This window comes from Hemicordylus capensis, chromosome 2, assembly GCF_027244095.1.
Source record: "Hemicordylus capensis ecotype Gifberg chromosome 2, rHemCap1.1.pri, whole genome shotgun sequence".
In the NCBI taxonomy this organism is placed as follows: Eukaryota; Metazoa; Chordata; class Lepidosauria; order Squamata; family Cordylidae; genus Hemicordylus; species Hemicordylus capensis.
In genome coordinates this window covers 183,950,715-183,968,507 of record NC_069658.1, presented here as the reverse complement: position 1 = coordinate 183,968,507, position 17,793 = coordinate 183,950,715, and the positions used below count along the sequence as shown (strand labels likewise).

Below are 17,793 nucleotides of genomic sequence, written 5' to 3'. Positions count from 1 at the left end.
AGGATGACAGAAATGCGGATCTGCTGAGTCAAAGACAGCAGCCAAGACAGGAGGTTCATTGAGGCCGGGTGGGCGAATGTATATGACGACACGTGGCTTGGTGGATCCTGGGTGGTTTAGACCTGCATTCAATGTTTGTGTACAATTCCATATGGGAATACAAACCAGTGATCCTGTTCTTAAGCATGCACGAAAGGTGTCAGGGTTTCCATATGAGAGTCCCCTTAGCAGAGGTTAATGGAACAAGCACTTTAACCTCAGCGTTTTGAGCACGTATTGCCGCAATGCAACTCCGTGCCGTGGCAACACATGAGGAGACCCCCGACCGGGAGGTATCCTGGAACATCCGGGGGTCACACGGCCCCCGATCCCCTCAGCCCCCACCGGCTCCATGATGTCTTTCTTAGCCATCCTAAGAAAATTCAACTTCTGCTTCACAAACCACTTTGTCCTGGGGCTGAAAGGTACTTGAGACTTATCATGGAATTATTATCAACCACCCTCACTGTTTCTCTGTAAGCTGTGACCTATCACAGTATGTTTGAGTTTGTCATTGCTTCCATGGTTGAGTTGAATGGAGCCACTGAAGAATGTTTACTTCGAAGCACTCTTGCAGAAATGAAAATGACACCACCAGTCTAGCGAACAAATGGCTGAGCAAGGATTGGATCATTCAGCTCTGAAGCTGCTCAGCCAATCCTTAAAACCAAGACATCTCTTCCATTGGACTTATTGGACTGGTTTGGGCTTCTTGAAAAAGCTGCTTCTTAAGACCTCTCTGTGATAGATTTTGGTCACTGAAACTCTCTGGAAGGGTTGTCTAAACCACATTTCCCACAGAAATGCAGTCCACAAGAGGACCAGTCTTGGACAATTCCCTGCACCAACCTTTCTTGAATTGTTATGCTCCCCCTTTTTTTCTTATGCACTTCAGGATTGAAATGCTTCCAAATCTCAAACATTTCTCTCACCCTATAAAACAACATAAAAAGAAAAAAAAAATTGAGTCTCCGTCTCAAATGTCTATTCAACCACCCACTCTCTCCATTCTGACACTCATCCATTTACCAGACTACTCCTCCTCCTCATTGAACTCCACCAGGACAAGATCGTCTGAAGGGAAGAGAAGAGAAAAGATTGGATTTTCTTATTTCAATTGACTAAGAGAAGAGCTAAGGAAGGACTTGCCATGTTGAATAAATGAGGAGGGTCTAATGGGTCACTTTTTGCACTGGGCTTCCCAAAGTGGAAGGCAAGCATGTCTTCCAGACCTCGCAGTTTAGCTGCAAGGACTTCCCCAAGAAGAACCATGTTTGCCTGTGTGAGAGGGGTTGGGAGTTTGAGACATGCCCACTCGGGAGGCCTGACACAGAGAGGTCATAGCAAAACTGGTGCTCCTTAGACGAATGATGGCCTTTGTCACCCAGACCCATTCTGGGATTCCAAGGAGACAGTTCTGCCCTCTCCACTCCCCTGGAAATTGGCATTACCTTTGATGGTGCTTTTAATCAAATGATGAGTCAAGTCATCTTCAATGCGCGAGAGAGCGTTGTGTGTGGTCAGCTGTCGAAATAAAGACGGACATGTTTCTTTCATGTCAATGTGACACCATATCCAAAGCAGTGAAGAATTGAAGATGATCCAGTTGGGAACAACGTTGAGGATTCCCAAAGATGGAGTGTGGCTCTTCTGGGCACTGGGCAGCCAGAAGAGACATGGGGTGGGGGTGGGTGACAGCTCTGTCCTGTTCCTCCTGTTCCTCGGTGAGCCCCAGTGGAAACAGCCCCTCTCCAGCAAGTGTGCTGCCAGGCAGCCCCCGTGTGACCAGAGACCAATGGGAGGTCTTCTTCTGAACCTGGAACCTGACAAAGGGTCCCAGAGGATGCTGAAGCAGAGCCAAGCCATGTCGACAGCAGGGTACTTACTTCCACATTGGGCAGTCTGACCACATGCGCCAGAATGTAAACATAGGCTTCTCGGCCCAGAGCCTGCAGCCAGGGCTCCTCTGATTCAATGTACCTGTGGAGCTCCTGTGGGTTGAAACAGCAGCTCAGAGTCATTGCACTGGCCTAAATCATCCCTAGCCATGCCACTGAGCGCTAGGTCCAGAAGGAATTTGCCCCACTACAGGAAGATCCCTTGGCTGCTATCCCAGAGATGTCTAAGGATGATCTAATTCCATATAAACACCCCCCCCAAATTAAGTTGAAAATGTCTTCAATCTTTCTGAAGGTTGCTTATGGGAGTGATGGTTTGTCTTCTGTCTTCTCAGCCAGTTTGCTTCTAATAGGGAAGTGACTTAGACAGATCTTCAAGAAACAAAGAGCATGGGGTCTGCTGCCTCTTTGTGTCAGGCCAAGTTCGAATGTCAGAGCGGATGAAGACGGAAGTCCCATTGACACCTTATGTTCCACACTCGGACCACGAGTAGACAATGCACAGGTGCAGATCTGGACACAGGGACAGCAGTTCAGACGTTGAATACAGGCACTGCTTGCCACTTCCTATCTGTACCAGGCCTGTGAGGGGCCCATGCCCAGGTTCACTTTGAAAAGGAATGCAACTACAGTCATGCACACAAAATCACGCGCCAGTGTTCAGACACCTGCACACATGTACTACCTAATGTACCAATAGGGCTTTCACTTACCTTCAAAATGCCGATTGTGTTGTAGATGGAGGGGGCCTCCTCCATCAGCCCCCTGAGCATACACTTGAAGGATGCCATGTTCTCCTTTGAGGGGAGAAAGAGAAGATCAGTCATCAGTAGGAGACACAACCAGTCTTGAGAATACAACACTGAAAAATCACTCGTACTGACAGTGGTATCACGTTTTCTTCGCAAGAGAAAAAAGCGCAAGTAGAATTTACGGGGGTCTCTGGGTCCAGTTGGTTCACGCCGGACACCGCCACATGCAGGACTGCTGCCTTTAGATGGGATGAAATAACCGGCTTCATTTTGCTGGAGGGAGAAAGATTAGATTTCGTAGTGTGAGGAGGGCTGGTGATCCAGCCAATGGAAGCTCATCTAGAGAAGAGGAACATGGCAACCCAGCAAGCGTAAAGAACGATGACAAGTCTGGGATGGTTTCGCTTCTTTTTCCCTGACACACACACACACACACACACCCATTTGATCCCTGTGGGCTATAAACATACGTGAGTTCCGTGACGGTGTCCATGCTGAACCTCAGCAGGAACCCAGGGTCCGGATGTTCCCTTATGTCCTTCATGATTTCCTGGCAGAGATCAAAGAGCAGTTGGTCAGTACCCATGGACTTCCTTGGGACAGCTCCATCCCCAAACGCTCACTTTTGACTGAGCCTGCGCTTGGGCATTCTCTTCCATTCTCTGCAGCATCTCACTCACCAATATGGCTTCCACCTCCTCGTCCTTATGGGACAGCATGTCAAGGCCCAACCACCTTCTGTCCCTAACATCCTGTATAACGGTGGACAGGAACTGGGTCCAGATGAGGATGACCTGAAAATTAGAAGCACTGAAATGTTAGTGGTGGAAGGACTGTTCGTGCCTTCCTGGAAATGGACAGGGCACCCTTACTTGGTGGGCTGCTCTCAAGTCCTTTCTGGGGATGCCACTCCCTCCATGGAATATTCTGCAGCTGCTGCTTCTCAGGGTGGCTGCAGAACTAGGAAAAGGATCAGAGTAGAGACTAGGTACTCCCAGATCCTGGATGGGACAAATGCCTCTCACAGAAATGTCCTGGGCTCTGTGGAGGAAGGCCCTCTACTCAATGGTTCCCTACCGCAACTCTGTCCACTTCTTCCATGACAGTTGTCAGACCTGGAATGGAAGAAGAATGGGAAGGGAGGGGGAATTCAGGACTTGAATTCCCATGAGGAATTAACCAACAAATTCCCTTTGTTGGAATTCAGGCTGGCTCCTGGGCTCCCAAGCACCAGGTGTCCCACCCTACCAAAAGGGTCACCCCTAGTCCCAACCATTCCCCAGGAGCCTGGGACACCTCCTCACCAATGGTGACTCCAGAGACTGCCGGGGAGCCCCCTGCGGGAGTTGGAGGTGGCGCTGGAGTCGGCTCGATTCTATTCTTTTGTAGCCAGAACCTCCCTCTGGGGGGCTTGCCCTTGGCGGAGTCACACTTGGAGGAGGTCTTCAAGAGATTTCTGCAACAATTGCAGACTCCTCACAGCCTAGAAGAGAACAGGGAGAAGGTGAGAAAGCGACCTTTAAGCAGACATTAGCAAGAGAGGGGGCCAATGGAGCAGGGAAGGAGTGCAGAAGAGTCGGGGAAGCAATACAGTTGCCCAATAGGCTTCAAGGTGGTGCGCCGTCCTTCTGGCTGAGGGATTGGGGAGAGACAGCTGCCCCAAAGTTTTGGGGCAGAGACCTTGGACATATGGGGTGCAGTTCTGGAGAGGCCAGCTCAGACAGATTATTTTAGAGCTGGGAAAGGTGCAGAAAAGGGCCACGAAAGAGCTGAGGGGTGGAACACGGAGGTGGAATTACAGGCTCCGATGGCACTGCGAGGGACACCAGGCTGCTGGACTTAGAAGTGGTGCTGCTGGTGCCGGACTGCGTACTCCTAGGCACTCAAGCCCCTCCTCCTGGTTGCCACCCAGCCTCCTCCTCTGGGCTCTCCTGGCCCCTCCTCCTGGTTGTTACCCAGCCTCCTCCTCTGGGCGCTCCTGGCCCCTCCTCCTGGTTGCCACCCAGCCTCCTCCTCCGGGCGCTCCAGCCCCCTCCTCCTGGTTGCCACCCAGGCTCCTCCTCTAGTCGCTCCTGGCCCCTCCTCCTGGTTGCCACCCAGCCTCCTCCTCTAGTCGCTCCTGGCCCCTCCTCCTGGTTGCCACCCAGCCTCCTCCTCCGGGCGCTCCAGCCCCCTCCTCCTGGTTGCCACCCAGGCTCCTCCTCTAGTCGCTCCAGCCCCCTCCTCCTGGTTGCCACCCAGCCTCCTCCTCTAGTCGCTCCTGGCCCCTCCTCCTGGTTGCCACCCAGCCTCCTCCTCTAAGCGATCCTGGCCCCTCCTCCTGGTTGCCACCCAGCCTCCTCCTCTAGTCGCTCCTGGCCCCTCCTCCTGGTTGCCACCCAGCCTCCTCCTCTAAGCGATCCTGGCCCCTCCTCCTGGTTGCCACCCAGGCTCCTCCTCCGGGCGCTCCTGGCCCCTCCTCCTGGTTGCCACCCAGGCTCCTCCTCCGGGCGCTCCTGGCCCCTCCTCCTGGTTGCCACCCAGGCTCCTCCTCCGGGCGCTCCTGGCCCCTCCTCCTGGTTGCCACCCAGCCTCCTCCTCTAGTCGCTCCTGGCCCCTCCTCCTGGTTGCCACCCAGCCTCCTCCTCTAGTCGCTCCTGGCCCCTCCTCCTGGTTGCCACCCAGGCTCCTCCTCCGGGCGCTCCAGCCCCCTCCTCCTGGTTGCCACCCAGCCTCCTCCTCTAGTCGCTCCAGCCCCCTCCTCCTGGTTGCCACCCAGCCTCCTCCTCCAGTCGCTCCTGGCCCCTCCTCCTGGTTGCCACCCAGCCTCCTCCTCTAAGCGATCCTGGCCCCTCCTCCTGGTTGCCACCCAGCCTCCTCCTCCGGGCGCTCCTGGCCCCTCCTCCTGGTTGCCACCCAGGCTCCTCCTCTAAGCGATCCTGGCCCCTCCTCCTGGTTGCCACCCAGGCTCCTCCTCCGGGCGCTCCTGGCCCCTCCTCCTGGTTGCCACCCAGGCTCCTCCTCCGGGCGCTCCTGGCCCCTCCTCCTGGTTGCCACCCAGGCTCCTCCTCCGGGCGCTCCTGGCCCCTCCTCCTGGTTGCCACCCAGCCTCCTCCTCCGGGCGCTCCTGGCCCCTCCTCCTGGTTGCCACCCAGCCTCCTCCTCCGGGCGCTCCTGGCCCCTCCTCCTGGTTGCCACCCAGCCTCCTCCTCTAGTCGCTCCTGGCCCCTCCTCCTGGTTGCCACCCAGCCTCCTCCTCTAGTCGCTCCTGGCCCCTCCTTCTGGTTGCCACCCAGCCTCCTCCTCCGGGCGCTCCAGCCCCCTCCTCCTGGTTGCCACCCAGCCTCCTCCTCCGGGCGCTCCAGCCCCCTCCTCCTGGTTGCCACCCAGCCTCCTCCTCTAGTCGCTCCTGGCCCCTCCTCCTGGTTGCCACCCAGCCTCCTCCTCTAAGCGATCCTGGCCCCTCCTCCTGGTTGCCACCCAGCCTCCTCCTCTAGTCGCTCCGGGCCCCTCCTCCTGGTTGCCACCCAGCCTCCTCCTCTAGTCGCTCCTGGCCCCTCCTCCTGGTTGCCACCCAGCCTCCTCCTCCGGGCGCTCCTGGCCCCTCCTCCTGGTTGCCACCCAGGCTCCTCCTCCGGGCGCTCCTGGCCCCTCCTCCTGGTTGCCACCCAGGCTCCTCCTCCGGGCGCTCCTGGCCCCTCCTCCTGGTTGCCACCCAGCCTCCTCCTCCGGGCGCTCCTGGCCCCTCCTCCTGGTTGCCACCCAGCCTCCTCCTCTAAGCGATCCTGGCCCCTCCTCCTGGTTGCCACCCAGCCTCCTCCTCCGGGCGCTCCTGGCCCCTCCTCCTGGTTGCCACCCAGGCTCCTCCTCCGGGCGCTCCTGGCCCCTCCTCCTGGTTGCCACCCAGCCTCCTCCTCCGGGCGCTCCTGGCCCCTCCTCCTGGTTGCCACCCAGGCTCCTCCTCCGGGCGCTCCTGGCCCCTCCTCCTGGTTGCCACCCAGGCTCCTCCTCCGGGCGCTGCTGGCCCCTCCTCCTGGTTGCCACCCAGCCTCCTCCTCTGGGCGCTCCTGGCCCCTCCTCCTGGTTGCCACCCAGCCTCCTCCTCTGGGCGCTCCTGGCCCCTCCTCCTGGTTGCCACCCAGCCTCTTCCCCTTGGCTCACCTAACACATTCCACCAGGTGGTGTCTCCACCTGGACACCTGTTGAAGGGTGACAGTTTTGCCCTTCACATAGACAGAATGGGACATGCCATGCCAATGCAACCACAAGGGGACTCTAGCTAGACCTGACCAGGAACAGAGGGAACAAGGCAAAGCTGTTATGGAATCCTACTAACCTTGCGAAGAAGTCTTTCCTCATATTCTCCCCCATTTCCCTCCCTGTCTAACTCTTTCCCCCTGACTAACTATCCCTCCTGTTACTAAAAGCTGACTGTCCCTCCCTCCCCCCTAGATCCCTCCACCCCAAACAAACAAACAATCAAACAACAAAATAACAAACACCAGCACTATCTGTAACACTGAATAAATAAATAAATCAATAAATACATGAATAAATAAATAAATAAATGGATGAATAAATAGATGGATGGATGAATAGATGGATGAAACGGACTCTCTAATACTCTCTTTCCTCTCTATCTCTCCAACTCCTCTCGACCTCGCCTCCTCCCTCCTCGCCTAACTCACCCACAAAGAGCAGCTGGGCCCCGGAAGTGTCATAAAAGAGGGTGTGTCCTGAGCCTCAGCAGTGGCCATTGGTCCTCTTGTCTCTAGAGGTTGCTTCAGGACTTGGAGGCATCCCCTGCCAAGCGGGCAAAGAGGCACCTTTTCATATGGCTGATTCTTTTCATTGAGCAGAGGTGGAGGAGCAATTGGCCCTACCCACCCCCTGCCCAGTAACCCTCCAGTTTCGCTTGCTGGCGTCTATCTTGGGTTTCTCTTTAGATTGTGAGCCTTTGGGGACAGGGAGCCATCTTTATTCCTTTATTCTGACCCCACATAAACTGCTTTGGAAACTTGTGTCGAAAAGCGGTATATCAATAGTAGAAGTTCTTCCAAACCTCGCCCTTCCTGTCCATATGTCTGTTGATCTGAGAAATCAGAGGACTCTCTTCGCCACCATGTTGAAAGCGAAACCACCACAGGCCCCTCATGGCAGACTCCTCCACCTCCACCCACTGCCATTCATCCCAACAGCCACCTGGGTTGCTGGGATGTCCTCTTGTTTCAGCCCGACACGGGGACTCCTTCCGTCAGCGCAATCCTGACACTGATTCTCACCTGAGGGGACACACATCACTTTGCTGGCTCTGCCCTCTGGCCACTGCTCTCTGCTCTTTCCAGAGTGTGGCGATGCTGTCACTTGCCTGCCAGGAGGCAGCGTGGAGCAGGTCGGTGGCTCTGCTGAGCTTTCTCCACTCTGCCTCTTCATCACTGACTGCTGCATTATTCAGCGGAGGGTGGCGGAAGACGCAGCAGCAGGATTCTCCCTCCCCTCCTCCCTCCCTCTGAGTCTCAGAGCCAAGACCTGATGCCCCAAGTGGAAGGACGCTCTGAGCAGCTGCCTGGCTTCCCTCTGGACTCTCTTGTTTGGGGAACAGCAGGGCTCTCCTTCCCATGCTTGGAGAGGAGGAGACCCAGTGGAAGTGAAGGAGGGAGGAGGCTACTGACAGAATAGTGCAGCACTCAGCCACAGAGAGGCAGCCACTTGTCTTCTCCATGCTGCCTCTCACCAGGTGCCCCATGCAAAGAGCCAGCAATGCAACATTCAGGGGGGGGGAAACAGGGCCTCTCTTGGATCCTTAATCTAAATCAACCTTCCAAGCCTTTTGCCCACTCCCCCTTCTTAGGAGAGGGAATTCCCTGTACTCCTCAAGAGGCATCCTGGTTGGATTCCCCTTTACAAGTGGACTCCTGAGCTGGACCAGCTTGCTTGAGCCCGAGCCTGAGTAGAGCCGGGATAACCAGTTCCATGCACATTCCTAGTAGTAGCCACCAGACGAGCCAGTGACAACTGCAGCTGAACCTCTCCCGATGACCTTAATGGGCAGTGGGGCTCATGGCGAAGGAGATGTTCTCTTAAATACCCAGAGACTAACCTGTTCAGTGTTTTATAGGTTATAGCCAGCACCTTGTATTTTGTCCCGGAACACATAAGTAGCCACTGTAGCCTTTTTCAATGCAGGAGTAATATGGTCACTCCGAGAGGACCCAGAGACCCACCTGGCAACCTGTACCGACGCAGTTTCTGGACTGCATACAAAGGCAGCCCCACATAGAGCGCATTGCAGTAGTCAGATCAGGAGGTTACCTGCATATGTACCACCGAGGTATATGTAGCAGGATATGGACCACAGTTCTGAGGCCAGTCTTCACAACAGAATTCCCTAGAGTTCAGGGTGGATCCCAACCAAAAGCTATTCTTGCGGGGAGGGGGGGAGGCGCAACTTCAGTGCTTTCCCAAGGCGCTATTTTCCCTAGATACACCTCTGGGCTTGACTCAGTTTAAGCAGCTTCCTGTGTTCCTGTATAAACAATTCCTTATAGAGGAAAAGGATGCCAATGGTGTGCTGTAACCTAAACTGAACTCTCACTGAACGTATAGAGACCAATCCCCAGTAGACGAGGCTATATTGTTAGGCAAGTTGAGGTGGTCACCCTGGGAGAGTCATACAACTGGGCCAGGTTTAATATGGCACAGGTCTCCCTCCCATATCTTTAATAGTTATATTCCATGATCCTGAATAGGAACAGCGAAGAGCTGGAAGGATCCTTCCCAGCAGGCGGCAGCACAACCCCATCCTTAGCTTATCATGATTGAGTAGTTCAGCATGCAGTTTCATTTCTTCCCGAAATGGGGCAATGCAATGATTTGAAGTTATTGACTTCCACACGAAGCACATGTAGTCCTTCTGCTGCAAGAGTCTCATGTGATCTGCGGCGCCACTGATGCTGTTCCTCTTAATTACTCACATAACTCCTCACAACCCCGTCGACTCCGCTGCCAGTCCTGTAATGACAATGAGATATCTCACCCTTTTCAAAATGGAACCTGCTTCCTGAGGGTAGTTCCTGTTTCTTGCTTAAGTATGCTGCTTCCTGTTTATGTATGGAAGTATTAAAGCATAAACACAAAATGGCAAATGCGGTTTAGTGTTAGCAAGTGTAAGGTGATGCACATTGGGACGAAAAACCCCAACTTCAAGTATATGCTGATGGGATCTGAGCTGTCGGTGACGGACCAGGAAAGGGATCTTGGGGTCGTGGTGGACAGCTCGTTGGAAGTGTCGACTCAATGTGCGGCAGCTGTGAAAAAGGCCAATCCCATGCTGGGGATCATTAGGAAGGGGTTTGAAAATAAAACGGCTAATATTATAATGCCCTTATACAAAACTATGGTGCGGCCACACCTCGGATACTGCGTACAATTCTGATCACCACATCTAAAAACGGATGCTGTAGAACTGGAAAAGGTGCAGAAGAGGGCAACCAAGATGATCAGGGGCCTAGAGCACCTTTCTTATGAGACTAGGCTACAACACATGGGGCTTTTTAGTTTAGAAAAAAGACAAGTGTGGGGAGACATAATAGAGGTCTATAAAATCATGCATGGTATGGAGAAAGTAGATAGCGAGAAATTCTTTTCCCTCTCACACAACACTAGAACCAGGGGTCACTCCATGAAATTGATTGCCAGGAGGTCTAGGACAAACAAACAGAAGTACTTTTTCACACAACGTGTGATCCACTTGTGGAACTCTCTGCCACAGGATGTGGTGACAGCCAACAACCTGGATGGCTTTAAGAGGGATTTGGATAACTTCATGGAGGAGAAGTCTGTCAATGGCTACCAGTCGGAGGCCTGTGGGCCACCTCCAGCCTCAAAGGCAGGATGCCTCTGAGTACCAGTTGCAGGGGAGTAATGGCAGGAGAGAGGGCACGCCCTCAACTCCTGCCTATGGCTTCCAGAGGCATCTGGTGGGCCACTGTGCGAAACAGGATGCTGGACTAGATGGGCCTTGGGCCTGATCCAGCAGGGCTGTTCTTATGTTCTTATGTAAACACCTTAATCATACTTAAACACCTGTTTATGATATATACATGCACTTGAGTACATAAAGAGAGTCAGTAAAAAGGATAAACATTTAGAAAATAGTTATGCTAACAGAAGGATGCAATTTCAAGGTGGGGAGTGCCAGAGGGTCTGAAAGATAAATGGAGGGAAGTGGGATTCTGCAGTCGCCACCAGCCACATCACAAATCACACCTCCAACTTGGGCATAGCTCTGGGTAAGACTTAAATTTATTTATTTATTTATTTATTTATTTATTTATTTATTTATTTATTTATTTATTTTTGTATTTATATACCGCCTTTCGTTAAAAGACAACCCCAAGGCGGTTTACAAAAGTTAAAACATACAATAAAAAGACAATAAAAACATCAAGCTAAAAAGTATAAAAACATATAAAAACAGACATAAAAACAATACAACAGATAAAAACACACAGAAGCAGCAGTAAAAACGATTATGTAAAAGCGTGGGTAAAAAGCCAAGTCTTTACAAGCTTTCTAAAAGCCGTGATGGAGTCCAAGGAACAAATGGCCACCAGGAGAGCATTCCAGAGTCTAGGAGCAGCAACAGAGAAGGCCCTGTCCCGAGTGCATGACAGCTGGGCCTCTCTCATTGTTGGAACCCGGAGCAGGGCCTCCTCAGATGTCCTCGTCAAGTGGGCAGCAACCCTTGGGAGCAGGCGGTCCCTCAAATACCCCGGGCCCAGACCGTTAAGGGCTTTAAAGGTCAAAACCAGCACCTTGAATTGGACCCGGAAACGAACTGGCTGCCAGTGCAACTCTTTCAAAATGGGGGTGATGTGTTCCCAATGGGCAGCTCCGGATAAAACCCTCGCTGCCACGTTTTGCACTAGCTGCAGTTTCCGGATATTCTTCAAGGGCAGCCCCACGTAGAGCGCGTTACAGTAATCCAGCCGCGACGTGACTAAGGCATGGGTAACTGGCCAGATCTGCCTTCTCGAGAAAGGGACGCAGCTGGCGCACTAGCCGAAGCCGTGCAAAGGCACCCCTGGCCACTGCCTCCACCTGAGCTTCCAAAAGCAGAGCCGGGTCCAGTAGTACCCCCAAGCTGCGTACTCGTTCCTTCAAGGGGAGTGCAACCCCATCCAGAACCGGTAAAGTCTCCTCATCCCGATTGGCTCTCCTACTCACCAACAGTACCTCCGTCTTATCCGGATTCAATTTCAGTTTGTTAGCCCACATCCAACCCATCACGGCCTCCAGCCCCCGATTCAGGACATCCACCGCCTCCCTAGGATCAGATGACAAGGAGAGATAGAGCTGAGTGTCATCCGCATATTGCTGACAACTCAGTCCAAATCCCTGGATGATCTCTCCCAGCAGCTTCATGTAGATGTTAAACAGCATGGGGGACAAGGCCGATCCCTGCGGGACCCCACAGGCCAATGGCCATGGGGCCGAGCAGTAGTCCCCCAGCACCACCTTCTGGACCCTCCCCCCAAGAAAGGACCGGAACCACTGCAACGCAGTGCCTCCGATTCCCATACTCGAGAGGCGGCCCAGAAGGATACCATGGTCGATAGTATCGAACGCCACCGAGAGGTCCAGCAGAACCAACAGGGATGCACTCCCCCTGTCTAGTTCCTGACGTAGGTCATCCACTAGAGCGACCAAGGCAGTCTCTGTCCCATACTCGGGGCGGAAGCCAGATTGAAAAGGGTCCAGATAATCCGTATCATCCAAGACCCTCTGCAGCTGGGATGCCACCACACGCTCCATCACCTTGCCCAAAAAGGGAATGTTAGACACAGGTCTATAGTTATCCAGCTTGGAGGGATCAAGGGAGGGCTTTTTTAATAGTGGTCTTACCACCGCCTCCTTGAGGCACGATGGCACCCTGCCCTCCCTTAATGAAGCATTAACGATCACCTCCAACCATCTGCCTGTCCCCTCCCTGGCAGCTTTTATTAGCCACTAGTATTTTTAAGCCCGTTAAAATAACGGGCGCTAGTACCTTTTTTTTGTTGTTGTTTCCTTTATTCCTTCTCCCTTTCTCTTTCGCCCTCCTTTCTTTTTTTCTTTCTCTCTCTCTCTCTTTCACTCCTTCCTTTTCTCTCCCTCTTCCTCTGTTTCCTTTCCTTCCTTTTTTCTCTCTCCCTCTCTCTCCTTTCCTTCCTTTCTTCCACCTCTTCTCACTCCCATCTTTCTGTTTTCTTTCTCTTTTCCTCTTTTCTTTCTTTAATGGGCTCGCTCTTTGGGGCTGGCTGCTCCTCCCTCCCTTCTGTCTTTTTTTTTTGTCCTTCTCCCTCATTCCTTTCTCCTTTTTCTTTCTTCTTCCTTCCTTCCCTACTTCTCTCTTTCCCTCCCTCCCTCCTTGTTTCTTTTGTCCTTTTCCTTCCCTTCTCACTCTTTTCTCTCCTTCCTTCTTTCCTTCTTTCCATCTTTCTATTGTCCTGTCTTCCTCCCTCACTCACTCCTTCCTCTCTCTCTCTCTCTCTTTGCCTTCCTCCCTCAGTCCCTGGCCCATGTTAGCTAGTAGACCTTTGGTTCCGCCTATTTCCGCTTCTTCTGGCTGCACCGCGTCCTCCTCCTTTTGGCTGGGTCCAGTGCCTTCTCTGGTCTGGAGTGCGGTTCTTTTTCTGATTGTTTTCCCCTACTCTCTCTCCCTGTCTTTTGACCCACACTTGTGTATCTGTTTTCCTTCCTCCCACCCCACCCTCTTGTTTTCTACCCTTCCATCTCCTGCACTCTCTTCTCCTGCACTCTCCCCTCTCCCTTGGCCCTCTGTCTCTTTTTTTTCCCCCTCCCCTCTGTCCCGCTTTCTTTTGCCCTTCCTTCTCCCTTATTTAGTTTTTTCTTACTTAAGAGGCAACTTTTAGAGCATAGTTCTTGTTTAAATACTCTTTTTTATTTTTTCAACTCAGTATTAAACTTAACTTACTCATTTTAATCATGTTTTGGTTCCCCCCCCCCAACCCTCATAGTATTTCTTTATACACCACTTTCTTTGTGAAAATTCTTTCTGAGTTTGCTAATATTCTTCCTTGTTCTGGGCCTTCTAGCACCTTGACCACGACATCTGTAAAACTTCTGACTCTTGATAATGCCACATATAACTGTCCGTGGCTGAATACTGTCTCGGGCAAATAGATCCCTACATTTTCTAGGGTCTGACCCTGTGATTTATTAATTGTCATTGCAAAAGCCAATTTTATCGGGAATTGTCGCCTTCTCAAGGTAAATGGTAAGTCAGTGCAGGATGGTGCCAAATCAATTCGGGGGATGAAGACCATGTCTCCCTGTGCCGATCCTGTAATCACTTGAGCAATGATGAGATTTTTTTCCCCAGGTTTTTTACAATGAGGCGGGTGCCATTGCATAATCCTTTCTTGGTGTTTAGATTTCTCAGGAGCATAATTATTGCACCTACTTTCAGGGTGAGATAAAGCTTAGGCATTCCTGTTGGTGTTTGGTCATTGAGGAATTCAATAGGGTAGTTTTTTTAATCCTCTTCAGTGGAGTCATCTATTGTGTCTGCGCTGAGATATGTGACTTCTTCTCCTTCCAAAATGTTGAGCACCTGTTCATTTATGGTGTCAACATCGGAGTTCTTAGGGCAAAGGATGGATCTGTTTGCTATTCTGGGAACATTGTTAACAGGAATGTTGTCTCTGAAAATATCTTTGACGATATCCCCTGTGCATATTATTCTGGCTGGGATTTCAATGATGTCTTCTGGAAGTCCTTCAATGCATGGTGTTTCTCCATTGCCAAATTTGATTAGCCACTTGCTGAATTCCTCGTCGATGGATCGGATATTGTTTTGTAGCTTGAGGATTTTGAATGTGGGCCATAGCGTATTATATTTTATGCAGGCTTCAACGATATGTGTCTGGCTGCCGTGTGGCACCACTGGAAGTGTTTGCCGGAAATCTCCTCCCAGCAAAAATACTTTTCCTCCCATGGGTTTGTTGTTTTCCATGATCTCTCTCATTAGTTTGTCCACTACTGTAAATGCTAGAGTGGGTGCCATTGTTGACTCGTCCCAAATGATTATTTTTGCTTTTTTCATATTTTTAGCATCTGCAGAATTGAGGCGCATGTTTGCTATGGAGTTCTCAAGTATAGGTACTGGTAGTTTGAACTGGGAGTGGTATGTTCTGCCTCCCTGTAGTAGATTGGCTGCTATTCCTGTGGAGGCCACAGGGAGTGCGACTTCACCTTGGCCATGCACTGTGCTGAGTAAGGTCTTGTATAAGTAAGTTTTTCCACTGCCTCCTGGCCCGTCCAAGAAAAAACAGCAGTGGCAAAGCTCATCATTCTGGCTTGCTGTTAATATTTGCTCCATGGCTGTTTTTTGCTCGTCGTTGAAGCTTCTTGCCATTTCCTCAGCTGTGTGTTTTTCATAGGCCTGGTTGTAGGCATCTGTAAGCTGTTCTGTATTTTGCATGGTGTATGTCAATCCAAAGCCTGTGCATTTTTTTCCATGGAGTGTCAGAATGTTGGATATTTCTTGAAGGGTGAGGTCACGGCATATTGTGCACTCTTCATTGTGTTGTATATGTTTATGGACATAATCCTCAATGAGGTATTGTTCATATTTTTGAAACAGTTCATGCATGTTTTGCAGGGATGCAAATACGCAGATATAGGCAAACAGTTCTCTGAGTTGTTTGGGCATGCTGTATTGGACAGCATCTTCTAATGTACTCACCCACACTTGCTCATCATTAATGAGCCCTCTTGTTTTGGCAGCTTCTTGGAAAGTGGGGTAGACATTACCATTTACACTCCTGAGATTTTCGAAGGATGTTGCACCTGGTACATGCAGCAGTAGGAGGCGTAGGCAGTAGCGCTCTGGGTCTGATGGTAAATTTACAGAATACATTTGCCCGATCACTTTGTCTGCACCACGTTGTCGTAATTTCCAAGTGCAATTTGCAGAGTCAAAGACATAATGTAAAGGAATGTCTGAGTATAATATGTTTCTTGCTTCTTGTTGATTTAATTTGAACCAAGCTGTCAAATGAGTTTCGCGACTTGAAGCTCTATCGGCTGCAGCACCAATGTCATCGGGGTTGAAAATTACTGCCTGTTCGTTTGGGAGATGAACTGCTAGCCTGTGGACTGTATGGGATTGGTAATGCATTTCAAATCCATTCAGACGCCATGCTGCTTCTGGTGCGCTGACATACCTTGAATCCATGAAGGTTTTTATTTCATCGTGGTTCAAAGTGTCTTGTTCCAGGATCACTACTTTTGCGCAATCGTGGCCCTTGTATACATATTTGAATAGGTATTTTACGCTCTTAACTGAAGCGCAGACTTCAACGTTGATGTGGCAGTTGTACTTCAGGGCTAGATATGGATTATACGGCACAACCCAGCTGTTATCAATTGTCCTGCCGTTTTCCATTTTGCTTTGGCCAGTGTTTCGTCTTCTGTATTTGGGGTAGCCGTTTCTATTTGCAATAGTTTGTTGCTGGTATTCTTTTGGGAAGTCCTTTGTGCATTTCTCATTTGACATACATGGTGAATTCCGATTGTGTGTTCTGCATGGTCCATGTATCATATGCTTTGTTATGATTGCATATAGTCGAGGAGTTTTCTCCATGTTCGGGATTTCTGCGGATACTATTTTGTCTATGGACGCTTCGGTTTTTGGTTTATAGTTTTCTGTTAGGATGAGCAGTATGTGTGCATGTGGTAAACCTCTCTTTTGGAATTCTATGACATACACAATGGCTTTGGGTGGCCCAAAAATATGCTTTTTGCAGATGTCATCAATTAGTGATCTTAGTTTTAGGTGGAAGACTCTAGCCACTAAATCAGGTCGTGCAGCAACAGATTGGCCATGTTGCAGGTTATCAACAATTTCTTCCCATTTGGGGTTGCATGTCATGGTAATAAAGAGATCTGGTATACCATACTTTCTGACAATTGCCATTGCGTCCTGATAGTTTTGGAGCATGTTTCTGGGGCTACCTGCAAATGAGGATGGCAAAATAAAGGTCTTTCCAGGAATCAGGCCTGCTGCATTGGCTTCATCATTTAAATGGTCCTGAGTATTTCTCCACTCGCAATTTTGGCTGGTTTTGCTGGACAAAATTGAGTCTGTTGGCTTCTGTTTTGACATATGCATCTACTATGTATTGTTGCGTAAGGCGTCCAGCATTTAAGAAGGCGTTAAAGTCGTCTCTGATGGAAAGGCGGTAGCCATAGTACTGCATCTGGCTGACTCTCACTCTTGGTGCTCGTGGCTGTTTCGTTAAATCTATTAAGGCTTGTGGTCTGAGTTGTAAAGGTATGTCAATTCCCCAGCTTTGTTCTCCACAGGGGAATAGCAATGGGTACACCATTGGCTTTAGATTGGGATCTAGGACACTAATCCTTTGTGTTCTTTTCTGGTCTGGATTGCCTGCACTTATTTTGCAGTGTATTAGAAGATCTCTTTCCAGTGGTGGTTCTCCGTCGTTATTTAGGAAAATAAATGCAACCTCATTATGCTTTGGTGCGTTATACCGTCTTGGGTCATTTTCATGATCTTGGACTATTGTCATGGACACTTCCTTAATAGCATCGCCTGTCTCGTTGGCATCCTCTTGACACTCTTTTTCTACCTGGTGTAGCATTTTGCAGGCTTCTGCAAATGGATTGTTTTCTGCCATAAGTGTACTTAGTGCTTGCATAAGTTGAGGTTTTATTTTTGTGTTGGATTTATTTTGTATTCTTTTTTCTGTGGCCTCAGTGGGATCTAAAATGTATAATTGCGCAAATTGTCTGTCTTGGCCGTGCTGTGGGTGCAGCGTGCCTGCTCTGTGGCAAATTGAGCCGTGTATCCGGAAGCAGTATGGACCATGGCCTGGTGGTGGAGCAATGTTTGCTCCCATGGAGGCAAATGCTAGGGCACTATTTATTGATCTGACATTGTCCATGAAGTTCCTGCTGTGTTGATTCTGACCTGTCATAAGGTGCTGGATGAATGGATTTGTTTTAATGGGGGGTAGATCTATTTTTCCCTTTGAACAGCAATGTGTAAATTTTCGATCTGTGGGTCTTTCTCCCTCAAAATGTTTTGCATTACAGAA

General features: G+C 50.5%; 1 pseudogene; it reads right to left on the bottom strand.

Moving 5' to 3' along the window:
- Positions 1-1,072: 1,072 nt before the first annotated feature.
- LOC128343721 (uncharacterized) lies at positions 1,073-16,935 on the bottom strand (annotated as a pseudogene).
- Positions 16,936-17,793: the final 858 nt, after the last annotated feature.